Source organism: Dermacentor albipictus, chromosome 6 (assembly GCF_038994185.2).
Source record: "Dermacentor albipictus isolate Rhodes 1998 colony chromosome 6, USDA_Dalb.pri_finalv2, whole genome shotgun sequence".
Taxonomy (NCBI): Eukaryota; Metazoa; Arthropoda; class Arachnida; order Ixodida; family Ixodidae; genus Dermacentor; species Dermacentor albipictus.
The window spans coordinates 59326821-59334508 of record NC_091826.1 but is presented as its reverse complement, the minus strand read 5'-3'; the positions used below and the strand labels follow the sequence as shown (position 1 = coordinate 59334508).

The 7688-nt window shown below is 43.8% G+C and overlaps 1 protein-coding gene across 2 annotated transcripts in view; it reads left to right on the top strand.

Moving 5' to 3' along the window:
* Positions 1-2022: 2022 nt before the first annotated feature.
* Positions 2023-7688, top strand: part of LOC139061092 (uncharacterized) — a 52885-nt gene continuing 47219 nt past the window's right edge. The window contains exons 1-3 of one of the 2 annotated variants that reach the window (XM_070540611.1): positions 2023-2204; positions 2361-2571; positions 6511-6634. The gene's annotated coding sequence lies outside the window, so the exon portion shown is untranslated. The remainder of the gene's footprint in view (positions 2205-2360; positions 2572-6510; positions 6635-7688) is intronic. The other variant, XM_070540612.1, reaches the window with a different exon arrangement.

Below are 7688 nucleotides of genomic sequence, written 5' to 3'. Positions count from 1 at the left end.
CTTCTGTTTTTAGGAATGTTATGTAAGGAACGGGGATAAGGGGAACGAAGTAGGCATGTTTTCACAAGTCCCAATCACGTAAAGGAAAGCGACAAGCACGTCAAGGACGAGATTGGTTGAATTAGCAGTTTTGATTGAAATGTCGACTTGTGAAAGAAATGAAATTAAAAGTGGGCGACAATAGAGGGGGGGAAAACAGGAACAGCGCAACACAGGACGAGCGAGTAGAGATCACAGGACGAGGACAGGTAAAGAGGACAGGACAAGGACAGGTCCTGCGCTCTTTACTCGCTCGTCCTGTGTTGCGCTGTTCCTGTTTTTATTCTAAAGATGAAGATATTTTCTCTCATACAATGTTGTGCCCATGGACGCCTCACTAAAACATGAGAAATCAGCAGCAGGCATTTGCTCCCAAACACTATCGCGGAGCTTCGCTATCCGTCTTCCCTATTACACTCCAATTTATGTCGCTATAAAGTACAAATAATTCACTATTGCACCGTTCGCTACACTTTTTTATTCCACATCGTGTTAAAGAAATTCTGCTTTTGTGTGTACCTGGAGCAGTGTGGAGAAACAGTTAAACAGATGGCATACCGCTTGGCAAAGGCAGCGTTTGGTGGGCCAGTGAGTTTCTTTTTGCCCAGCCTTACTTTGCTAGCGGTAACAAGATTCTGGTGGTGACAAGTCCTAGGTAGAAAAAATGAGCGCCTTCTTGCTGCACCGGATTACGAACACCTACCGTTTCCCTGGAATGTTCGGTCTTGTCCCTCTCGGTAAGGCGAAGTTTTCATTGCATTATTAGGATGTCGAATACCGCAACTTGGTCTGCGCATGAGTACTTGTGGGATCGCACCATCGACCCTTTGTGCATCATATCGCGATATAGAATCACTGGACTATTTCCTCTTATTTTGTCAAAAAATATATTTCCCTAAGAAAGACCTATTTAGAACATCTCCATCGCCTGTGGACCTCGATTTCTAGGTGATTAGCGTTTTATCTTTTGGGGCAAGTACCGTTGGCTGCGCCCCAAAGGAAGTGTGTCAGATATTACACGAGTGCCTGATTGCGAGTGGGAGCCCCTCATGTTAAGCACATTTTCTTCATTATTAACACTAAACCGCCCTATTAACATACCATAGCATCTTCCAGATAATTCGCATCGCCACTATTGAAGCTACGGAAACAGAAAGTAATTTGCATTTACTATTAATGAAATATGAATAGTACAGATCAATAAATTAACCCCCCCTCGTGTGTACCTCACAAAATTTGAAGGAAGAAGAAGAAGACGAAGCCGCAGCAGCTTCAAATGGCGGACGCATTAGCGCGAACATCCCTGAGTGGACCTATAATGCCGGTTCTTCCTTTGGTGGCCCACATAACAGCAATCAGATATAGAAAATATTCAATTCATAGAGATGTCAGTGAATCAATAACAACATGGACAGAATATCAGCACCTCAAATTTCCATGGACAATCCAGTGGTGTCCATCAAGACAATCAGAAGTAGCGGTCACAATATTACGCTGCCGTGTCCCTCCATTAAACCTATATTTACACAGGACTGGTCTGACGCTATCACCTCTGTGTCCATACTGTCAAGAAACAGAATCACTAGATCATTATTTTTTGGTATGTCGACGATACAAATTGTTAAGAAAAAGACATCTAGAACTTCCGTTCGCAAAACTAGGGTTAATGTTATCACCAGAAACCATACTATCTTTCGCTGCGTCAGTTATAGGGGTCAGCCACAGGGAGGTATTTGAGGCCGTTTGCAGTTACATAACGTCAAGAAAACGAATAAATTATTAACTTTTCTCTTGTATTTTATTTGTTTTAGTATGTTTTCTTATCTCTCTTTCGTTATATATATATTTTTTTACATCGAATAAGTGGCACTTCAAAAAAAAATAGGTGAACGTTTCAGCACGCAATTCTTCGCCAATCCCCCAGTGTGGGTATGAGCCATAATATGAGGCTATCATCATCATCATCAGCTCTCAAGCACTGGCTCGTGCCAGCACGCGACACGGTAACCGAAGAGGACCCCGATTCAGGAAGCTGGAACGTCGGCTGTGCTGGGCTGTGCCGACTCGTGGATCGAACGGCTGTTGTCCCTGGTTCCTGCTGGCCTCGACAGAACGACCGTTTCGTTGACATGCAGTGGTCTTTGGCAGAGTATCGGGAGTTTCAGGTAATCTCAATACCCTTATTTTAGTTCCTGGTTGATTGGTATTCCTTGCGTCAGCCGGCATGAGCTGATGTCGACCAGTTCTCCTGGCCAGGCGCGATCCGCCTGGTCACCATCCCTACCACCTAATGAATTGCCCATTGATTTATTTTTTCGCAGTGGCGTCAGCACCATTCCTGTGGAGCTTGTGCCTACCAATGGACGTTCCATCAGGATCACGAATCCACAGGCTGTCCAGAAGGCACTTCACGTCCAACCACTTCCAGACCATCACTGATGTGCGAGCGTTCGGACGAGTGTTCCAGACCGTGCGAGCGTTCCAGACCTGTGTGAAGACCTCTTGAAATGCATTCCATTCGCTTCCACCCCGGTGAGTGCTTTCATTCCGCCTCACCTTTCGTGCACAAAGGGTCTTGTACAGGGCGCAGACTCCCGATTAAGTCCTACTGAAACCATGGACAAGCTATCCGCAGCAGGCGTCATTGCTATCTACCGTTGCAATCGACTGGCAAATAACGAGAGGGTTCCGACAGAATCTGTTATTGCAACGTTTGTGGACACATCATGTCCATCTGAAATAAACATGTGGCCTCTTGGCTTCCGTGTAGAGCCGCTTGCTTCACGTCCCAACCAGTCTAAGAATTGTTGGAGATTCGGCCAATGTGCAGGAGGATGTAAGGGTAACTTGCGTTGCCGCACTTGTGGAGATGGTCATTCTTCAAGTGAATGCTCTACTCAATCTCAAAAGTGCTGCCTCTGTGGGGGAGAACACCCAGCACACTATTCGAAGTGCTCAGCTCGCGCTCAAGGAATACAAATTCTTGAAATAATCGACCGCCATCACTGCTCCCGAAGAGATGCAATTTTAGCTATCAAAGACAGGGCATTCCGATACTCTGGTGTTAGAGCGCGCAACGCTCCAAGCATGGATCTTAATCTCTCAGAAGCAATTGACTCTGCTGTGGAAAAAGCAGCTGCTAAAGCTATGGATAAATTGATATCCAGTCTCTCTGATTGCTTAGCGCAAATCATTTCCAGTCACATGATGCAAATAATGCAGACCACTAAGACGCAAATGCAGTCCGCAGTATCTAACGCCACACCTCGAATGCCTAGCAACGAGGTAGCGACGCCTTCCACAGTGGTAGAACATTCCACAGACACCACTTCGCTAGTCCAACCACGCAAGGATGAGCCCTCTTATTCAGACACTGTTAGTGCCGCACATATGGAACTTGACACTCGAGCTCCCGAACGTATGGGGTCCCCAATTTAAAAACTATGAAACCAAAATCAAAAAAGAGTCAACCAACTCCTGTGCTTACAGAAAGTATTCAAAAGGCGGCAGTTGCCACTGCGGTGCGTTCAACGCCATTGGACAGTTGAAAGTGCTGCAGTGGAACTGTCGTTCTATATTTTCAACTTTAACAAATTTATCTTGCCTATCTATTCAATTCAATCCAGATATCTTACTTCTTCAAGAAACGTGGCTTTCACGAGAGAAAAATTTTCATTTAAAAGGTTTTCGTTCTTTCCGATTAGGTCGAGACTCGCGAGGTGGACGATTAATGATACTTGTTTCCAGTAAAATTTGTCACAAGGCAAAAATTTTTTTCTAATCATGGACTGCTACTGCGAAAGTTTGGCCATAGATTTATGTCTCCCAGGATACCATTCTTTTTCAATTGTAAATGCTTATTTCGCCACCGGTATGCAAAGTACACGTCAACTTGATAGGGCTGTGGCTGCCTGTAGAAAATAAATTTTGTTTGTAGGGGATTTTAATTCGCACCACGTGTCGTGGGGGCTAAAAACAGATTTGTGCGGTAAGCGACTTTGGGAGTGGACTATTGATAGTCACCTTTCATGTGAGAACACAGGACAAGTAATGCTTGCTAGAGGACCCTTTCGTTCAGTGTTAAATTTGACATTTTGTAGCGCTGGCATCAAGGTTTTGTCGTGGGTAGCGGCTGACTCAGCAAGCAACAGTGATCATCTTCCTGTGTTATTTGAAATCAATTGTCCAATAACATCTTCAGAATACCAGGCATGCACATTTGTGGGTCATACGAAATTTAGGACTTTCTTGCGTTCTGCCGTTTCGAAACTTGCCAATGCCAAAGATAAGGAAATCGCTTCAGTCATTTGCTCAATTCTAGAGGATTCCCGGAAGCAAGCTGAATTTGTCATCCCTTCGGCTAAAGGCGCCGCTTGTCCTTGGTGGAATAATGAGTGTATGCGTGACTGTAGAAGAAGAAAGCCCGCTTGCAAAATGCTTCTGCATAATCAGTGCACGACAAATTGGAAAAATTATCAGTTTCACGCTGGTGTATCTAAGCGTACTGTTAATCGAGCCAAAGAGGAATACGATATTAGACATTACGATTATCTATCTAATTAAAAAAATAAGCGTGTTTCATTTGCATTCCTTCGTGCTAGGAAGGTGCTACCAACATCCTTAACATAAGATTCAATTGTTCTGACCCCGCAGGAATAAGCGCCTCCCGAGAAAAGATTGCCCAAGGCTTAGAAAATTGATTTACGGCCAGGCTTCCGGCTATTCGTTCTACATTAGATCCTTGGGAAGGCTTCACTCCAATTTCCTTAGCTGAACTAAAGGATACTGCACTATGTTTACCGAAGTCAGCCCCTGGTCCTGATGGTGTCACAAATGCAATGTTAAAAATATTGTTACAGGAATCGCCTAACGTCCTTTTACACCTGGTGAATTATTCAATTAAATATGCTTCGATTCCGTTGCGCCGGAAGCTCGCGAAAATAATATGGATGCTTAAGAAAGAAGGAAGGTATGTATTGAAGAAAATTAGGCCCATGGCGCTTAAATCAAACGTAGTAAAATTCATTGACAGGCTTCTTCACTGTTGCATCATGCAATTTAATAATGATAATTCCATTATTTGTCCCTGTCAGATTGCTTTCAGATTAGATATGACCAGATGAACGTTGTAATTGCTACAGATGCTTCACAATATGAAGAAAAGTCAGGTGCAGGAATATTTTCCCCGATTCTCGATTGGACATTTTCTCTTCGGCTGCCAGATTTCATACCGATCTTTTTAGCCGAATTCATGGCCGTGGTGCTGGCATTACGCAAATTAGGACCATCAATCATGTGAGCGGTGATAGTCACTGGTTCGTTATCATTGTGCTCATCCCTTACTGCTTCTATTGATTTTCGCGTGATGAGGAATTTTCATTCATTGGTGCCTGGTTATTTGAGAAGCGTGCGTTTGATTTGGCCGCCTGGCCATAAAGGACTAATCCTAAACGAAATTGCAGACTCTCTAGCCGAGGCATCGATAAGTGGCCCGATTCTTCTTTGCTGCTCTTAGACTGCTTATGTTACTGCTACTAGATTTCGCAGGAGTGTCATACAGACAGTATCAGGCGCCGCAATTACTAACTCTGTGGATTATGGACATTTCCTACACACTTGGAACAGAGATTTTTGCCGAACACGGAAAATTGAAGTGTCCATCACGAAGCTGCGCTGCCGTATACCTCCATTGAACTTCTACCTGCACAAGTCTGGTGTGGTCCTCCTACCATTATGCTCATGTGGTAAATCGGAGACAATAGACCATTTCTCATTGCCCTGCAGACGTTTTTCTATTATAAGAAAACGACTACTTGAAATCCCGCTTGGCTCTATTGCTCTAACTTTACCAGTGCCTGTGATCCTATCTTTTGGAGCCTCCATTATTGGGTTCAGCCACAGAAACGTTCGCTTGGCAATAAAAAACTACCTCATTGAAAAAAATTGATTTCAATGTTAGACTGGTCGTTCTCCCTCCCAACCACAGGTTTCTTTTATTTCATATCTATTATTAATTATTATTAATATTTCATACCCGGTTTTCTTCTGTATATTTCCTTTTTTCTCCGAACACAAAACGTTTACATTTAAACTCCAATGCTCAAATTGTTGACTCCCTTGTTATTATTTTTATGCACCTAATTGAACCACCCAATTCTTGGCCAATCCCCCACTGTGGGTATGTGCCACGGCCACTTAGGACAACAACAACAACAGCCGCAGCAGCTCCTCCGGAGGCGGCTCCGACTTGTCGTGGTGGATTGCTGAGCGAAAGCATTCACTGCGGCTTCTGTCACTTGGCCAGGTTTTGGGTGATATTAGGCTTTACTAATCTTATTTGTTGAGCTCTCACCGATTCTAACACCAGCTTCATCCTAGGCTGATGTCCATCAACTTCCCCGGTAGCGGTTTTTTCCCATGGGCGGCCTCTATTCCAACGGATGAATTACCTCTATATTTGTTCATCCGCAGTGGTGTGAACAGCATCCCGGCGGCTCTGGTTCCTTCAAATGGAGGCTTGATACGTCTGACAAATCCCCAGGCGATCCAGAAATCTCTGCATGCTGCTGCTACTTCATACCAAACCATCACGGAGGTGAGGCAGTTCGGCCGCGAAGGTATCGTGTGTCGATGGTCACACCAGTCCTGTGTCGCGGATTTGCTTAAGTGGTCATCATTCGCGTCAATACTGGTGAGTGCCTTTATCCCTGCTCACCTCGCCTGCAATAAGGGAATAGTCAGAGGTGTCGATGCTGATCTTTCTCCCGCTGAAACACATGAAGATTGTCTGGGACTGGAGTATTTGCTGTTGACCGATGCAATCGAGTGGTAGACAATAAGCGGGTCCCAACAGATTCGGTGATCGCAACTTTTGTTTAAGAACAGACTTGTGCCGCACCCGGCTGTGCAACTTGTCCTTGGACAATCGACTAACGTGTGTAAACTCTGGATCTAGTACGTTTGTGAGAGGCCGCTCATACTCTTCACTAGATCTTACATTCGGTGGCCAAGGTCTGCGTAACTTCTTGGTCGGCTATTGATTGTTCGACAAGCAGTGATCCCCTTCCAATATACTTGACGTTGCACGTCTTGTAACATTTATGAGTGACCAGGTTTGAACTTTCATAAATTACAACATTTTGAAAGAATGCTTGCGAAATATTCTTTCATCTCTGTCTGATGCGCCTACAGAACAAAAAACCAAGATTATCTGTTGCGCTTTGGAAAGTTCTGAAAAAGAAGGCTTAATTTACAATTAGATTGAATAAAAGAAATTCTTACAGTCCTTGGTGGAATGAAGAATGCACTCGAGACTACAGAAAGAGAAAAGCTGCTTGGAAAAAATTATTGCATAACCAGAGTCCCAAAAATTGGAGTGACTATAAAATTTTTCGAGCTGTCTTTAAACATACAGTCTCTAAAGCCAAAGATGAATTTGACTGTAAGCATGTTGATTTCTTGTCTAACAATAAAAATAAGCGTGCATTGTTGCGTTTTGTATTCGTTAGAAAAGTTCTTCCGCGTCAAATTAATATTGACTCTGTACTCTTAGGTAACGATGAAATGAAACAATTACTAGAAGAAATCGCGAAGGGATTATCAATTAGATTTTCTTCCGTCTTGTGAGTTGTTCTCGCTTACGGAGGGCA